The sequence below is a fragment of the Macaca nemestrina genome, chromosome 2 (assembly GCF_043159975.1).
Source record: "Macaca nemestrina isolate mMacNem1 chromosome 2, mMacNem.hap1, whole genome shotgun sequence".
Classification (NCBI taxonomy): domain Eukaryota; kingdom Metazoa; phylum Chordata; class Mammalia; order Primates; family Cercopithecidae; genus Macaca; species Macaca nemestrina.
Window position 1 is genome coordinate 45,613,193 of NC_092126.1, and position 18,472 is coordinate 45,631,664.

The 18,472-nt window shown below is 45.1% G+C and overlaps 2 long non-coding RNA genes across 4 annotated transcripts in view; one reads left to right on the forward strand and one right to left on the reverse strand.

The window, feature by feature from the left end:
* LOC105470007 (uncharacterized) lies at positions 1 to 6,238 on the reverse strand. Of its 3 annotated transcripts, XR_011619772.1 has the most exons (4): positions 5,837 to 6,238; positions 4,605 to 4,997; positions 1,079 to 2,749; positions 18 to 138 (listed from the first exon to the last, which is right to left on the reverse strand). It is a non-coding gene; the product is annotated as an uncharacterized lncRNA (long non-coding RNA). The 3 variants fall into 3 exon arrangements; XR_980192.2 differs by lacking the exon at positions 1,079 to 2,749 and having other exon boundaries at positions 1 to 138; XR_011619771.1 differs by having other exon boundaries at positions 1,079 to 4,997.
* Positions 4,881 to 18,472, forward strand: part of LOC139361889 (uncharacterized) — a 26,971-nt gene continuing 13,379 nt past the window's right edge. The window contains exons 1-3 of the long non-coding RNA XR_011619773.1: positions 4,881 to 5,016; positions 5,141 to 5,662; positions 6,981 to 7,082. This is a non-coding gene — a long non-coding RNA (uncharacterized lncRNA). The remainder of the gene's footprint in view (positions 5,017 to 5,140; positions 5,663 to 6,980; positions 7,083 to 18,472) is intronic.

Genomic DNA, 18,472 nt, shown 5'->3' on the forward strand with positions numbered 1-18,472 from the left:
CAGATTCTCATCTGCCCCTGTCCCTGAATGGCTGACTAGCCAGACGGAGGGCACAAGCTGGGTCAGGGCACAGAGGGGTCCAGGAATGCAGTGTTGGCTCCTCTTTGGCATCTCCAGTGGGATGTGGACTCTGCTCTCCTATTGGGGAAATTTCCAAATATGGGAAACTGATTTGGTTACTGATATATGCTCAAATCTTTTGCCCATTTATTTCTTGGGTTGATAACTTATTAACAAAAATTTCTTTCTAAAAAATCCTTCTGCAACATCTATCTTTAGGAATTTCTGGGAAACAAAAGCATAAGGAAGGAGTGAAGAGTCAGCTTATCCCCAAGTCATAAATTTAACATTATATACATTTCTCAGACTAAAATATTTATGGTCAGCTGTATATTACACAGGGTTATTTGGAAAATTTTGGTGTGTAGAATTAAGGAGCCATAGGATGCCTTGATCTCTCATTTTCTAGTTGTCAGGCACAATCCCAGAGGTGAAGGAAAAATAATTAAACAATGGAAGAAAAAAAGTCTCATTTGCTGTGTTTTGATTTTCAGAAAAGAAAATGTTCTAAAAGCCATAACCTCAGGAAACTGAGAAACAGTTTCTTATTTTGAACCAATTATTTTAATCTGTTAGTTTTTCTGTAATTATAATAAAAACATTTAACTGAGAGTGCATTGATCTGGTAGAATTTCGTACCACTTGCTTTAAATTGCACAATCCCGTTCTTCCTACCACATCAGTTAAAATGTATTGAACATTCATTACAACCTATCATTAAGGAGATGTATAAAGACCCAATCTTGAAGTGTTTAGCAATTAGGTAAAGTGGGTTGGTTCCCCATGAGAGCGCTGCATTTAGCTACCACATTTCACGGAGCAGCAGGGCTTTTAACCTCCCTGCCTATAAAGAAGTCAGGCAAGGACCTCACCCCTTGATTTCTGGCTTGATAATCTAGTCAAGGTATTTCACACTTTCCTAATGTTCACATGTTGGATTTCCCTGCTGCCTGGGCCCACGACCATTCTATATTCTATTTTCTTCCTTATCCATTCTGTATTCAAACTCCACACCTACCTGACAGCCACTGGGCCATGGCCTCTGTCAGCACATTTTATGAGAAAGGGGAAGCAGCTCTCCAGTCCTTAGCGCCTCAAAAGACCAGGGTTAGCCAAATGCGAAACAAGGGAAAACTTGGAAAGCTTGCAGAACAAGACAACAAAATCCAAAGACGCCTAGGGGGAGTCCAGGCTTCTGGCTGGAGTGGAATTTGCTGAAGTTAGAACAATTCTACGGTCCATTCTCAAGTAAATGCTTCCGTTAGTTCAGTGATAGGCTTTCTTGTGGAAATCATGTAGACTTGCATCTGTGAACCCAGTGACCGGTGTTGTGTGAAGAATTGGTTTCTGTGATCATTAAGATCTGTTTGTTAGGATGTGAGTTTGTGGAACTGTTGTATTGAAAGAGTAGGAATCCTGAGGAGTCATAAAAACAAACAAACAAACAAAAAACTCCACATATTTTCACTTTGGGAGGCTGAGGCTGGAGGATCACTTGAGCTTAGGAGTTTGAGACCAGCCTGGGCAACCTAGTGTGACCCCTTGTCTACAAAAAATTTAAAAAAATTAGCCGGGCATGGTGGTATGTGCCTCTAGTTCCAGCGACTTGGGAGGCTGAGGAAGAAGGATCACTTGAGCCCAGGAGGTCGAGACTGCAGTGAGCCAAGATCGTGCTACTGCACTCCAACCTGGGTAACAGAGTAAGACTCTGTCTCAAAAACAAAAAACCCCACGTATTTTCTTCTCTTGCCCCTCAACACCCTACAAGTGCTCTCTTCTCCCCATAGAAGGAAGGAGAGGAAAACATTCACATGTCAACACTAGCATTCCTCAACCTCACCACTTTAATACCCTTAAGGTGGTATTGGGCTGATTGAAATTCCTGATCTCTTCTTTTGCAAGTCCTGTGTGAGGGGTCCATACCAACCTGTGAAATGTGGGAGTACTTGACACCTATTGACTCCAATGGAGCTTTGACCAAAACTGACCCATTTCATCCTGTTGGGTCTGTGCAGGCAAATTATCATCTTCACCACCATCATCATAATCACTACATTGCCCAACTTTTTGCATCGTATTTAATTAAAATTCCAAAAGCAAAAAACATTGCATAAGAGAAAGTGGGTAGAGTTTCGGAAGTAGTGATGCAAAAAATAAAAAACAAGTATGGATATATAAAATTGGAATAAGGCTAAAAATCCACACACTTACCATCAGTGGGCCAAAATTTGGCTCTGAGCTTTTGAGTCAAACCAGGAGGAGTCCAACTGGTTTTAGAATGTGAGCCAGAAGGAATATTTTTGGGGTTCAGGTAATCAGTAGATTGTGATGATGACAGCATTTCTCATGTATTTAAATTGAATTTGCTTTTAAAAGCTAGACAATTATAATGCTATTAATTTCCTCTATTGCTCACCCTTCCTTCTATAAAGTTCCAACATGAAATAAATGAACATTAAAAATCCCCCGAAAAAAACCAAATCTGCCCAAGACACAAAATTATGTCCACCTTACATGTGAAGTTGTGAACTGTTCTACCCGTGAATGTTGTTACAGAGCCCGTTTTCAGTAAAGAGGAAACAAGAGTCCTCTCACGGTAACAGCAGTTTTTTGATGGTGCAGTAACCATTCCATAATCGCACCCAAGGGGTGGGCACGGGATCCAAGCAGGCTGATGCGAATTCCCTCACTGGAATTTAAATCGTAGAGTGATGTAGAGACAGAAAATGCCCGGCTGTCATTCCTCCAGTTCCTGCACCTCGTGGGCTGGAGTCCAGTCTCTGAGGCCCCTCGACCCCTGGGCAGACCTACTGGCCCTGTCCTTTGTGAGCTTGGACTTTCTGCCTTCTTCCCTCTCCTGTGAGACTACCAGCTTCCCCCTGCCACCCTCAGCCTCCGATAATATCTTTCTTTACTTACGATAATCAGAGACTCAGTTCCTGTTTCTTGCAACCCAAGTATTCTGACTGGTGTGCTTTCAATACGGTTTCAGAGTGAAATACAGTCAGTGGGATGGTTTTAGGTGGCACACAAGGAACATTTACATTTTTCAGTTATGTAATTATTTTAATGCACATTCCGAAAAACTATAAACAGCACATCAAACCCACAATGTCATGGGTATTATTGCTTAGAATGACTTCAATACATTTATTTAAGTCAAAAAGTGAGTCATTTAAAAGAAAAACACTACGCGATAGTACAGGTGTCCCTGGCTATGGGGGAGAAGCAATCTCAAATGTGCTGTTCTAATAGCTTGCAGAGGCCATGAGGAGGTCACATTTTTGTAAGAGAGGGAGCGCTAGATCTGAGTGTTGAGGAGCTCCCTCTACCATCGTGGGACACGGTGAGAGATGAGTGGTTGGGGTGGTCAGAGCTGAGGGGGAGCCTCCTGCCATGGCCCAGAAAGAGGGACCAGGCATGGACTGGAGAGAAAGGGATGGAAGCTTTGAGCCCTGCAGATGACCCTTCATCCTCCTCCTCCTTGGCTGGCGGGCATAAAGCAGATCAACCAGGGAGGAGGGGTGCTTCAGGAGCCCTCCCTGGGTTTCTTTTCTTTCTCCCTTTTCCCTTCTTCCTTCCCCATTTCCTTCTGTTATCATTGAGTGTCCTCTAACCACCCCACTTCCCCCACCTCAGGCCTGTCTGGCTTTGCTGGCTGAGCGGCCCAGCATGGTGGTTATGGTAGGTGTGAGGCTTTGGAGGCCACCCTGCCCTCAACAAGGGGATGACTGTGGAGAATCACCCCAATTCTGCAGCCTCTCATCTGAAGCTCAGGCCATCAGGAGGGAGCCCTCAGGCTTCTCTCTGATGTTTCTTCCATTTGTCAACCTCTAAGCTCAGGCCACAGACAAGGTGGAGGAGCCCCCAGCATGTTTAAACAGGCTCTTTCCCTGTCACCCCTCACCACCTCCCACCACACACCAACCTGGAGGTCTCCTTGGTACTTTGCCAAGTCAGGGAATGGGGAGGGTCTGACCCTGTGGCTTCAAGCTAGAACTCTCCCCATTCTCCCCCACCTACTTGGCTCTGCTCCCTAAGCCAGCTGCCCATCCTGCCAGGGCACAGTGGATGTAAACCCCACAATACCCAGTGGCTTCTTTGCACATACATTGTTCTGTCTATATCAAGACCCCAGAACAATGTTCGTGCTAAAGAAGCCACTGGTTTTATTGTGGGGCTTTATCTTTTTTTTTTTTTTTTTTTTTTTGAGAGGGGGTCTTGCTCTGTCGCCCAGGCTGGAGTGCAGTGGCATGATCTTGGCTCACTGCAACCTCTGCCTCCCAGGTTCAAGTGATTCTCCTGCCTCAGCCTCCCGAGTAGTTGGGACTACAGGCATCCAACACCATGCCCGGTTAATTTTTTATATCTGTAGTAGAGATGGAGTTTTACCATATTGGCCAGGCTGGTCTCGAACTCCTGACCTCAGGTGATCTGCCCACCTCAGCCGCCCAAAGTGTTGAGATTACAAGCCTGAGCCACTGCTCCTGGCCCGTGGAGCTCTATCTTAATTCTGCCTTTAAGGACCTAATAAATCACTTTACCTCTAGTTCCTCAGCTATACAATTAGTCGGCTGTGTTATCCGAGCTCTGTGTCACTTATTTATGGCTGCTAAACAAACCACCCCACACCTTAGTGGCTTAAAGCAACACTGGTTTATGATTTCACAATCCCACGGGTTGACTGGGTTGTTGTTAGCGGGTCTTGCCTGTGTGACCTCGACAGGTGGGTCAGCCAGGGGTGGGCTCATCTGGGACACCTGGGACTCTCTCCCTCCCCATGGTCTTTCATCCTGGGCTTCTTCCTCCCATGGTGGCCACAGGTGTTCCGAGGGGATGAGGTTGGACACTGCAAGGCCCTTGAAGGTGTAGGCTCTGAGGCTGCACAACTTCACTTCCACTGCATTCTCTTGGTCAAAGCAGCAGACAAGGCCGGCCTGGACACAGAGTGGAGAGGTGAGCTACACCCTTTGATAGCCATCTGAGTGGCTGTAAACCCTTGCCCTGCCCCATGGGGCTCCCGTGGGTGTTGACGGGGTGTCTTGTATGCAATATTTTGTTTTGTTTTGTTTTGTTTCAGACGGAGTTTTGTCCTGTCGCTCTGTCGCCCAAGCTGGAGTGCGGTGGCGCGATCTCGGCTCGCTGCAAGCTCCGCTTCCCGGGTTCACGCCATTCTCCTGCCCCAGCCTCCCGAGTAGCTGGGACTACAAGCGCCCGCCACCACGCCCAGCTAATTTTTTTTTCTATTTTTAGTAGAGACGGGGTTTCACCGTGTTAGCCAGGATGGTCTGGATCTCCTGACCTGGTGATCCACCCGCCTCGGCCTCCCAAAGTGCTGGGATTACAGGCGTGAGCCACCGAGCCCGGCCCGTGGAATCTTTTTTTATCCCGGCTGACTGCCTAATGCTTAAGTGTCTGACCGTGCCCCAGGCGTCCCACACACAGGTTTATCCTGGCAGACCCCTTCATTGCTCTTGTCCCGTCTGTGTTCAGTTCATTCCTACCAAGACAGCCACTCTCTAGGAGAGCCCTGACGAGGAAAGAAGTTAGGTTCAGGTACATCCGACAGGGGAGACACAGAGGAGGCCTCTCAACAAGACACGTGAGTTAATAGAAGCAGAGCATTCCACAGCCCAGAGAAGAGGGCGGCGCACCTCTCAGGACCGATAGGAAGTGGGGAGCCATCTGGGACATGGGAAGCCCACCGGCGGGCGGGGAGCGAAAGAGTGCGGGTGACCTGCGGGCCTGTGTCTTTTTTGGGGGTCCAGGGCATTACCTAGGTGGGAGTTCCAATTGGTGGGTTCAGAGCAGGCAGGCGTGAGTTCCCTGGAGTCCTGCTGAGACTGAGAGGTGGCCACTGGGGCGTATCTCCGCAGTGCATGTATTGTGTCTGGTTAGTAGAGCCAGTCAAGTAGGTTGTATTTAGCTGTCCCACGGGGAGGCGGTCACCAGGAGGGGTTTGTATGAGCCAGATATCTGAACTGACCACATTGAGGAAATGGGAGGAGACAGAGAACTGGGACAGTGACTAAGCCCTGCTTCTGGTATGGGAAACTGCTTAAAGCTGTATTCAAAATGGACGCTGAAGCAACACAAAATTATAGAAACTCGCTACAAATAGCAAGACAACTCATTTCTTTTTTTGAAACAGGGTCTTGTTCTGTTGCCCAGGCTGGAGTGCAGTGACCTAATCACGGTTCACTGCAGCCTTAATCTCCTGGGCTCAAGCAATCCTCCCACCTCTGCCTCATGAGTAGCTAGGACCACAGGCATGCACCACCACTCCTGGATAATTTTTAAAAAGCTTTTTGTAGAGACAGAGTCTCTCTGTGTTGCCCAGGCTGGTCTCAAATTCCTGGCCTCAAGCAATCCTCCTGCCTCAGCCTCCCAAAGTATTGGGATTACAGGTGTGAGCCACTGCACCTGGCCAAGATAACTCATTTTTTTTTTTTCCTGCTCTATGAAGATGCCAGGGTTATAGTGGAGCTCCCAGGAGAGACACAGTTTCCAATGATTTTATCAAAAGAAACATGGAAAGGGCTTTGGGGACATTTAGTGTTGTTAAGATCCTAGAAGCCACAGGGGTTTAGAATTTCCTTAGGACTTCTCTGTGCTCTCCAGAGTCTCATTCAATCCCAATCATCATCATCATTAATGATAATCAGTATTATCATCACTGAGCACCTGAAGAGCTTAGCGCTCAGAAAAGAGAACGAGGATAAAGCACTGCACATGTTTTTCCTTAGCAGTGGCATGAACTATTGGGGGCAACAGTCATTGTTTTGGAGGCTTATGCTTGTAGTCCACCTGTGCTAATTGTGTATATATTTTAGAGTTCTCACATAGCTTCTCATTTTTTTTCTCTTAAGAAAAAAAAAAAAAGAAATATCTGAGACTTTATTTTGATCTTTCACATCCAGCTAAAGAAGGTTCTTTAAAGATAAGTGGGTTTTGCAATCTGGTGAAAGCCATGAAGCTATTCGGCTCAGTGAGTTCCTATCAACTGCATCTGAAAAGAATTGGTAAAGACTACAATACTAAAAATTCATTTTTTTAATTTTAAAAAAGTTCCATAAGAAATATGTACTTACGGTAAGATAAGTTTCAAACGTATAAAAACATGAAAAATGGAAATTAAAAATCTGTGCTCTCAACTTTTATAGCAGGGCCCCCAGAGGCAGCCACTGATTGTAGATTTTGTCCTGAATTTTTCTGGTGCTTGCTGTCCTAAATTGATGTAACATGCTTGTACCTCTACTTCGTGATTTATCAACTTTAAGTAGAACCCTTTTACTTTTCTCAATCAAGAAAGATGTTAGCTCCCTGCATACTACTGCTCTGTTGCCTGTTATTTTGACTAATTCTTTTAGGGACTGTCAGCTGGGGGAATTCCTGTAGCTTACCAACCCACTCTTCCTTTCATCTCTTCTCTCTCTCTTTTTGACCTCTTCTCCACCCCTCAGTTTATGGTTGGTATATTTACAATGCCATGGTTTACCACAACTGCATTCCATTTATGTAATTATAACCAAGGCAGTCATCTTGTCTTTAGATTAATTCTAAAAGCTGAAAACCTGTTAACAATATTTGCAATGATGCCATTATGTAGGTATTGGCCACCGTGGAGCCAACTATGATTTGAGCCTCGTAATAGAGATGTAATCCCTTTTTTAAAAAATGTTTTTGCTTGTTAAAGAGAAATTTTTCAAGCATGACAACCTAATGCATTTTCCCTTAATTCTCCCAGTTTCCTCCACTTCTATGAGATCATATTCAATGGCCACTCTTTGATTTACATAATATATATTTTATTTCACTTAATTTTGCTTGCTTAGTTCTTTCATATGGAGGATGTAGGTGATAAATCCTTTGGTACTCATTTGCCTGGAAATGTCTCAATTTTACTCTAATATTTGCCAGGGCATAAAATGTTAGGTAGAAAATGATTTTTCGGCCGGGTGCGGTGGCTCAAGCCTGTAATCCCAGCACTTTGGGAGGCCGAGACGGGCGGATCACGAGGTCAGGAGATCGAGACCATCCTGGTTAACACGGTGAAACCCCGTCTCTACTAAAAAATACAAAAAACTAGCCGGCCGAGGTGGCGGACGCCTGTAGTCCCAGCTACTCGGGAGGCGGAGGCAGGAGAATGGCGTGAACCCGGGAGGCGGAGCTTGCAGTGAGCTGAGATCCGGCCACTGCACTCCAGCCTGGGTGACAGCGCGAGACTCCGTCTCAAAAAAAAAAAAAGAAAATGATTTTTCATTGGACGATTAAATACATCGCATGATTGTCTTCCAGAGCCCAGTGCTGCTTTAAAAAAGCTGGATTTTTGTTCCATTTTGATAATCTGATTTTTTTTTTTTTTTTCCTCTGGAAGCTTTTAAGATTTTCTTTTTATCCTTGGAGTCAGGAAATGTTAGCAGGATGTGTCTAGATGAGGGTTTTTTTTTTTTTTTTTTAATCTTGTTTGGAACTTGATGAACCCTTTCAATCTGAAAATTCTCATCTTTCTTCAGATGAAAGTTCAGTGGCAACTTCTTTTATTTATTTATTTTTTTGAGACGGAGTTTCCCTCTTGTTTCCCAGGCTGGAGTGCAGTGGCATGATCTCAGCTCACCACAACCTCTGCCTCCCAGGTTGAAGCGATTCTCCTGCTTCAGCCTCTGGAGTAGCTGGGATTACAGGCATGTGCCACCAGGCCCAGCTAATTTTGTATTTTTAGTACAGATGGTGTTTCTCCACATTGGTTAGGCTGGTCTCGACCTCCCAACCTCAAGTGATCCGCCCGCCTCGGCCTCCCAAAGTGCTGGGATTACAGGTGTGAACCACTGCGCCCGGCCGCAACTTCTTTTATTATCATTTTGATTATTTCTTCTCTTCAGGTATAATTGTACACTTTTACTAGAATTACTATTAGATAGGTGTAAAACTTTCTGAATATATTTTCCATGACTCCAATTTTCTGCCATATTTTTTCTTTATTTTTCTTAGAGACTGGGGTCTTGCTATGTTGCCCAGGCTGTACTCAAACTCCTGGGCTCGAGCAATTTTCCTACCTCAGCTTCTGGAGTAGCTGGGACAATAGATACATACCACCATGTTCCACATATTTTTTCTTTCTCTCTTTCTCCCTTCCTCTTTCCTCTTTCTCCCCCTCCCCTCCCCTCCCCTCCCCTCCCCTCCCCTCCCCTCCCCTCCTCTCCCCTCCCGTCCCAGTCCCTTCCCTTTCCTTCCTTCTCTATATTTGGGAGACTTTAACTCTGGCTTTAAAATCAACAACTGGGTCTTCAGTCTTTTCCATTATTCCCTTTTAAAAAAAAATTACTTTTGTGGTCATATTTTCAAATTGCTATGCTATCTTTTATTTTTTCTGATTGATCATTTTCCACACACCCAGTAGCTGACATGAGTTTGGCTTTCAGATGTGGAGGTCTGAGTTTTCCTGAGATTGGAGGCTCGTGCTTTTGTGTGAGTGGATGGGGCATGTGGAAGGCCAGCCTTCTGGTGTATTGACAAGAAAAGTCAGGCAGGTGGCCAGGAGTCCCCCTTGCCAGCAACAGGCCTCACTCCACTGTGGAGAGCTCCAGTGTTGCCAGCTGCCCTCTGCTTGTCCCAAACGTCTTCTCTGCATTCCAATGATTTGCTCCAGAGCAGCCCTGCGTACCTGGCAGAGCAAATCTCCACCCTACGCTTCGCTCTGCTGTCTGGCACTGACTTTTTCTCCTTTCCTTTATCCTGGGTATCACCACTTTTTAGGGAGTCCTCAAAGTTTCATGTCTGCTGTTGCTGTCGCGTCTCCTCATGGCTGGGAAAGGGGATAAGTTCACAGGCATCCTTGGTCCTCCATCAGGAGCCAGAGAGCTGGAAAGTTTTTATCTTGTGTTGTTCAAAATTCTGCTATAAAATCCCCCCTCATGAAACACTTTCCCACAAAGAGCCTATCAAGTTTATCTGCGTGCTGTATCTCTAAGGTAGCGAATACGCCTCGGTGTCTAGATGCCCAATTAGCGGGAAGAAGATGCAACTCCTGCACATTCTTTGGTTAATTAGATCTGCTATGAAATCATTCATTTGATGACCATCCTAATGAATCTAATAAAAGCCTCTTCTGAAGCCATCTATTCTTTGTACCTTAAGTACTGTACCTTGCTCAGCTACGTTGGCACCAGAGCTAACAGACTCATTATCTTCCAAAGTCTGATGTCTGTTTTCAGGCTCCGCTGGTTTCATTAGATACAAAATAAAATCACTACCTATTAAAATTGCATTAAAGCACTAACGTAAACTGACAAAAGCTTAGAAACATTGAGCCTGAGTTGTTGTTTGGCCTCCTGGATATGGGAAATTCCTGCCTTTTGCAGACTGAGTGGATCAGGCCAGCCCAGACTCTATGGCCTAAATGTTCTGTTTCCCTCAGCTTAAATGGGAGCTAGCAGTGCCAGCTGCCAATGAAATGACTTGGTTTCTCATCAAGCAGTGATTCAGCTATGTTTTAATGGTTCAGTGATTATTCTCTGATTTTCAGAATCAAATGAGGTGAATGAAAAGATGGGAAGATAGACAGGTTTTACACAGTCACTGTAACTTCTTCAGAAAAGATCACAAAAGGAGAAATTGATGGTTTGGGGCTACCGATAAACAGGCCGATAGAGCGGTTATACTTCTAGCATCACATGGAATCAAAGTTATTATCTGCACAGATTTAAAAAACAAAAAACTTGTGTAGTGGTTCACACCTGTAGTCCAAGCACTTTGGGAGACTGAGGCAGGAGGCTCGCTTGAGACCAGGAGTTCAAGACCAGTGTGGGCAACAGAGTGAGACCTCATTTCTACAAAAAATTTAAAAGATTACTCGGGTTTGGTGGTGCACAGCTGTGGTCCCAGCTATTCTAAGGTGGGATTCGCTTGAGCCCAGGAATTTGAGGCTACAGTGAAGCATGATTGCACCACCACACCGCAGCCTGGGTGACAGAGTGAGACCCTATCCCCACCAAAAATACTAAAAAACAAAAAACAAACAAATGAACAGAACAATTTTGGTTCTTGTAAAAAAAAAAAAAAAAAAGAGGAAGAGAAGGTTAACTGTCCATAGTTTTCCAAAACCAATATGTAACCCCACTGTATGCAGGGGCATGAGGCACAGTGCATGTCTAGGGCATGCTTTGGAAATATGCAGCTGGCGGCTGCAGAGGGAGAAAGGCATTGGCTAAGAAGAGAACGGTTCCTGGCCCGGATCTTGTGACCTTCAGCTAGTCGTTCTGTGGACTTTAGGATCCTCATCTGTAAAATGGGCCTGTTGTACTATATGATTACTCTTAGCCAACTCAGTGTGTGTTCGTGTGTGTGTGTGTGCACATGGTCATGCCTGTGTGAGCGTGTGTATGTTTGTGATTTTTAAAAGCTTCCCTCCACACCAAATTGCCCCTCCTCAAATTGAGTACCACTGTTCTAAACCATTCTTCCTGATGCAAGCTGGTAAATGTTCCCTTCAGATCCCACATTAAGAATTTTGTTTTGATTACCTTCAAGACTCTTCGTAGCTCTGGCAGCCTCTGAATCTGTGCTTAGGAGGATGAAATGGTCTGTGCTCACAGGCTTTGGAAGACAGAAAACTGCCTCTCTTCCTCCCTTCTCCCCATACTTCCTCATCCCCTGATCCCCACTGGAATCTATCAGCAGCTTTCTGTGAGCCATAGCAATCTATCCCTCTCAGCAGCTTTCTGTGAGCCATAGCATTCTAGAGAAGTCATGCAGTTGAAGAATATAGTTCACAAATAGATAAACTGGTTATTGACCCCTCGTTATGTGTCAGGCGCTGTGCTAATTCCTTACATATACATTTCTTAAACCCTATCATAACCTAGTAAACATAATGACGCCATATTATAGATGAGAATACAGACTCGGACAGGCCAAGGAATTTTCCCAAGGCCTCAGAGCTCCTAGTGGCTGAGCCAGGATTGAAGGCAGCTGGCCAAAGAGGCATTGTGGAGCAGACTGTTTTTCAAAATGTGGGTTATAATCCATTAATACACCATGAAAATAATTCAGGACTTAAGAATAGCATTAAAAATAGAGTAGAATGGATGGAGGCCACCTGTAGTCCCAGCTACTCAGGAGGCTGAGGCAGGAGAATGGCATGAACCTGGGAAGCGGAGCTTGCAGTGAGCCGAGATCGTGCCACTGCACTCCAGCCTGGGAGACAGAGACTCTATCTCCAAAAAAAAAAAAAAAAAAAAAAAAAAAAAAAAAAAAGGTAGAATGGAAAATATCAGAGTGCATCTTATGTAATATGTAAATACTGTTTTGTGAAATTTTGTGTGTGTGTGTGTACAGGGTTGTGACATGAAATCAGCTTCTTACTATGGGTGGTCATAAACATTTTCGTTTATAATAGAGTCTGCAACACTCCAGTCTGGAGAAGTTAATAAATGAGATGGAATGAAAATGGCAAGGTGTGGGGTGTTTGGGTATTTCCCCTGCAGAAATTGACCTTTTTGTAAATTTCTTTTTTTTTAGTTTTGTAGTTTTGTCATTTCAAATACCCTCTTTACATCTCTCAGTCTCTTTTCCTTATGGTTCCTTCTTGTTCTGAAATTCTATGACCCTTTGAGAAGCACAGGTAATTAATTAATCAGTCACTGGGCACTGGGAAACTTTGCAGGTTGCTTTCCCCTGAGCGGAGAGGAGGAGGCTGGTTTCTCTGGGCAGAGGGACCAGCACCAGCAAAGGCTGGTGAGCAAAAGGCTGGAGAGGGGACTCCAACTGCTCAGGAGTGGAAAGGTAACTCACAGGTGGGGTAAGAATGCTTAGTGCTTCCCATGCTGGGCAAAGGAGTTTGAGCAAAATATTGCTGGCAGTGAAGAAAAAATGAAATTTTTTAGATCAAGAGAATGGATTGATAAAAGTGCATTTAATTTGGGACTTGCAATGCCTCAGAGGCCAGGCAGGTACCATGAAAGGGTGAAGTGGGCCTGGTAGGGGCTATGGTGAGTTATACATCACATGGCCCCTCTGTGGGGACAGCCACTACTCAGCTCTGGAAGATTATCATATATATATATCCTATGCAGATTTTTTAACATAAGCCAGAAATCTGAATTTTTACATCAAATCCCCTGATTTGCAATGTAGACAACTGTATTAGTTAAGACAAAGCTGCTATAACAAATATACCTCAAAACACAGAGGCTGTAAGAAGATAAAAGCAGTATCCCAGATTGGCAGGGTAGCTGTGCTTCACATGGTCATTCAGGGACCATGGCTCCTCCATTTATTGCTCTGTCATAGGGCATTGTCCTCATCTACATGATCAAATCTGGGTCACAGGCCTGTCTGTGTTCCCATGGCTCTCTTGAGCTGAGGCCAACCCTGAAGGAGCTGACAGCTAAAGGAGGCCTGCCAACCACACTTTGAGGCTGGGTAGCATGGCCTTCCTTGAAGGGGTATCTAGGCAGCACACTTCTGTGTCTACTGTACTAAATGATCCATGATTTCAACAACTCTATTTCTATACTATCATTTAGAATAGTTACATAGACTTTGGTCATCTGTATATAATCATCTGCCGCCTTGTTTTTGAACTTATAGATCGTTCCCCTTATTTAAACAACATTGTTATGAACAGTCCTGACTAAAACTTCAGACACATCCCTATCATTTTTGTTGCACATATTTCTCTCTGTCTCTTTTTTTTTTTTTGGAGATGGAGTCTGGCTCTTTTGCCCAGGCTGGAGTGCAGTGGTGCAATCTCAGATCATTGCAACTTCCACCTCCCAGTTTCAAGCTATTCTCATGCCTCAGCCTCCTGAGTAGCTGGGACTACTGGCACCTGCCACCACGCCTGGCTAATTTTTGTGTTTTTAGTAGAGACAGGGTTTCACCATGTTGGCCAGGCTGGTCTCCAACTCCTGACCTCAGGTGATCTGCCCACCTCGGCCTCCTAAAGTGCTGGCATTACAGGCATGAGCCACTGCGCCTGGCCTATTATACATATTTCTGAAGTAGAATGTTGGGCAGAGTTTCAGTCTTTCTGCCTCCAATTTCTTTTTTCCCCTCCCTATACCTCCCTCACTCTTTCCTTCTTTCCTTTCTTCCTTTCTCTTTCCCTTCTTCCTTATCACTCCCTCTTCCCCTTCCTTTGTTCTTTCCTTGTCTTATCTTCCTTCCTTCTCCTTTTATTTCCTTTTGTCTAATAAAATACACATAAGAAAAGTACATAAAATGTACATTGTAATTAATACTGATAAAGTAAATAATCATGTACCATCATCTAAGTCAACAAATATAATATGGTGAGTTTCCCCAAAGCACCCCCATATGACTTTCTCCATCATACAGGTTTTTCTCCTCCATGTCAGAGGAAACCACTATCTGATTTTTGTGAAAAGTGTTTCCTTGCTTTTTAAAAAATACAATATTGTCATCTGTGTATGTGTCCCCAAAGAATATAGTTTACTATTACCTGTTTTTGAACTTTATATGAATGAGATAATACTCTATGTTTTGCTCCTTTTACTCAACACTGTAATGGCAAAATTTATTCATGTATTTGTTTATACTCTAGTTCAGGGGTTCCCAATCTCTGAGCTGCAGACTGGTACTGGTTTGAGGCCTGTTAGGAACTGGGCTGTACAGCAGGAGGTGAGCAGTGGGCAAGAGAGCGGTACTGCCTGAGCTCTGCCTCCTGTCAGGTCAGCAGCAGCATTAGATTCTCATAGGAGCGCCAACCCTATTGTGAGCTGTGCATTCGAGGGATCTAGGTTGCGCACTCCTTATGAGAATCTAATGCCTGATGATCTGAGACGGAACAGTTTCATCTTGAAACCAACTTTGTCCTCATCTGTGGAAAAATTGTCTTCCATGAAACCAGTCCCTGGTGCCAAAAAGGTTGGGGACTGCTGCTCTGGTTTATTCTTTTCCATTTTATATTCCATCATTTGACTACACAATGTATTTATTTTTGCTCTTTGGGTTTTATAAACAATGTAGTTTTGAAGGTTGTGGCCTGAGTCTTCTGGTGCACATGTCCACAGATTATCTAATGAATATGCCCAGTGAATAAGGAATAGTGAATGACCCAGAATTGCTGAGTTTTAGGGTATCAAAATTCTCAAGTTTGCTAGGAAATGCCAAAACCATTTTTTCCAAAGTAGCAATAATTTATGATTTTCACCAGCAGTGTGTAAGAGTTCTTATTCTCACTAACAGTTGGCACTGCCAGATTTTTTACATTTTTGGCAGTGGTGTGTGGTAGCTCTTTGTGGTTTTTGTTTTTATTTTTACTTTTTGGGGGATGAAGTTTCGCTCTTATCGCTCAGGCTGGAGTGCAATGGTGTGATCTCTGCTCACTGCAAGCTCTGCCTCCTGGGTTCAAGAAATTCTCCTGCCTCAGCTTCCCGAGTAGCTGGGATTACAGGCATCCGCCACCACACCCAGCTACTTTTTGTAGTTTTAGTAGAGGTGGGGTTTCACCATGTTGGCCAGGCTGGTCTCGAACTCCTGAACTCAGGTGATCTGCCCACCTTGGCCTCCCAAAGTGCTGTGATTACAGGCATGAGCCATCACATCTGGCCCTCTTTGTTGTTTTTGATTGTACCTCCCTGATTATGATGGATGATACGATGGAGAAACTTTTCATGTCTATTGGCAATTTCATCTTCTTCCTTTGTGAAGAGCTTATTCAAATCTTTTACATATTTTCCTTTTAGGTTACCTGCCATTTTCTTATTGATCTGTGGAATTCTTTGTGTAATGTGGATAGAAGTCCATTGTTACTTACATGTATTCCAGTATCTTCTCTCATTTCATGGTTTATCCTTCCATTAGTTTTTTTTTTTTTTTTTTTTTTTTTAAGAGATGGAGTCTCACTATATTGGCCAGGCTGGTCTTGAACTCTGTCCTACTCAGGCTGTCTCTGTTCTACCCTTTTGCAGTGCTCACTCTGACACAACTTAGGGTCCATATATATGATGGCAGCAGTGGCCCATTTGGAGGCAGCTGCTGCAAAGATGCTGGCTGCAGCAGTGGAGGCATAGACAGGGCTGCGTGCTTAGCAGAGCCAACGGGAACCCTGCCCCCTTTCAAGTTGCTGGGGCAGGAGCCCTGCATTCCTGGGTGCAACTGCAGCCATCCAGCCGTGGCTGCAGACTCAAGCATCCCTGTGCTCTCGGGGGCCTGGGAAGACCCCTGGTGCTATTGCAGGCTTGGAAGTGCCTGCTCCCACTGCCTGGCCTCTCCCTGCTCCTGGCACCTGCTCCAGTTTTGAAGCAAAGTTGTGGCCGAGCCTGGGTGCTGTCATGACCCAACTGGGTGTGCAGGTGCTCGGGGTGGCACTGACATGGCAGCCTCCTGCTACCTTGGCCCCTTTTGGATTTTGGGTGCTGACAAGCATGGAAGGGAGGCTGAGATGGAGCTGAGGGCAGCCTGGCATGGACCTGCAGGTGCCCCTCAGCATGAACGGCCTGGGTGCTCTGAATGGTGGCAGGGAGTAGACAGGCTCCTGGGTGGAAAGGGGCAGGTCCCCAGTGAAACCCCACCTTCAAGCCAGGGATGGCCTGAAGTTTGGGGGCCAGACTGCCAGTTCCATGGACTGGTGTGAGAACGTATAGTGCTTTTTCTGGGCCTGCCCATGGCCACCCATGGACCAATCAGCATGTACTTCCTCCCCTCTGAAGCCCATAACAACCCTGGACTTAGCCAGGCTCAAGCAGACGACAGGACAACCTGCCTGTAGAGAAGAGCTACCCACTGTGTGTCGCCTCTCCACTGAGGGCTGCAGACAACAGGATGACCTGTCTGCGGATAGGAGCTACCTACTCTGGGTCCCCCCTCTTCTGAGGGCTACAGAGCTATTGAGATGTCCTGCCTGCAGATAGGAGCTACCCACTTTGAGTCTCTTGAGACCTGTACTGTTGCTCAATAAAGCACCTCTTTGCCTTGCTCACCCTCCAGTTTTCTGTATATCTCATTCTTCCTGGACATGGGACAAGAGCTTGGGACCCTCCAAATGGCAGGCCTGAAAGAGCTATAACACAAACAGGGATGAAACACACTCCCCTGCTTGCCATATTGCAGGCAATGGGAAGAAGAGAAGATAGAAGGAGAGAAGTGCTGCGGCCCTTTGGGAAGCCAGACCTAGGAACTCCCCAAGCTAGGGGTGTGACACCCTCTTTGGGGCTCTGTGGTTCCTGGTGTCTCCAAGCTTCTGGGCATCACCATATTACCCAGTGCCCACAGTGGAAGCTGCTTGCAGTATGCCTGGTCCAGCTGTAGCCCTGCAGGGAGCCAGTACCCATGCCAGTGCCTGGAGCTGCCCACCCTGCCACAGCTGGCATGCCTGGCTATGTGCAGTAGCCAGACTGCATATTTGCTCACTCATATACCCATTACTGCCCTGTGCCTGGCTTGCCCTTGGCAGGTGTGGGCTCTGGGCTGGTAGTGCAAGCTGAGCACAGCCCACCAGGCTAAGTGGGTGGAATGAGCCCAGTGGGCCCAAGGAAAACTCAGACAAAGGCGCCACTGGCCACAGAGGTTTCCTGCTGGCAAAGTGACACCCCAAGGATCCTGAGACATATACATAAGTCTGTGATAGAGCTGCCTGGTCTATTCTAGTCCATGGTCAATTTTTTTGTTTCTACACTAATGTCATATTGTCTTAATTATGAGAGCTTTATACCAAGTCTTGTTATCTTAAAAAAAAAAAACCTGCTATGGACTGAATTGTGTCCCCTCCAAATTCATGTGTTGAAGTGCTAACCTCCAATGTGGTAGTATTTGGAGATAGGGTCTCTGGGAGGTAATTAGGGTTAGCTAAGATCATGAGGGTGGGCCCCCATGATGGAATTAATGGCTTTATAAGGAGGGAGGGAGAGAGAGAGATAGATCAATCGATTGATAGAGATCGATCGATTGATTGATCAAGAGAGATCTTTTTACCACCTGAGGACAGAGAAGGTGGCTGCCTGCAAGCCACGAAAAGGACTCTTTCCAGGAACTGAATCAATGAGCAGCTTGATCTTGGACTTCACAGCCTTCAGAACTGTGAGAAATAAGTGCCTGTTGTTGAAGCCACCTAGCTTACAGTATTTTGTTAGAGAAGCTCAGGCAGACTAATATAGTACCCATGTGACTCTGAATTTAGAAAATAATTGATTATAAGTTATTCTGAAAAGAAGGCCTAGATATACTTAAAAGCAAAGCAAAGTAAGAGTTTTTAAAAGTCTTAATAAAAGCAAACTGTATACATATGTAGTTTATGTAAACATTTCAAAAGAATTCTCTAGTTTTGGGTGCACAGAGATTGCTATCATATTTTGCAATGCTCATGAGCCAGGAATGGAAATATTTAACATTAAGTTAATAAGAAAATAACATGAAAAAGTTGTTTAGTGAGCTGGAGTCAGAGCTCCAG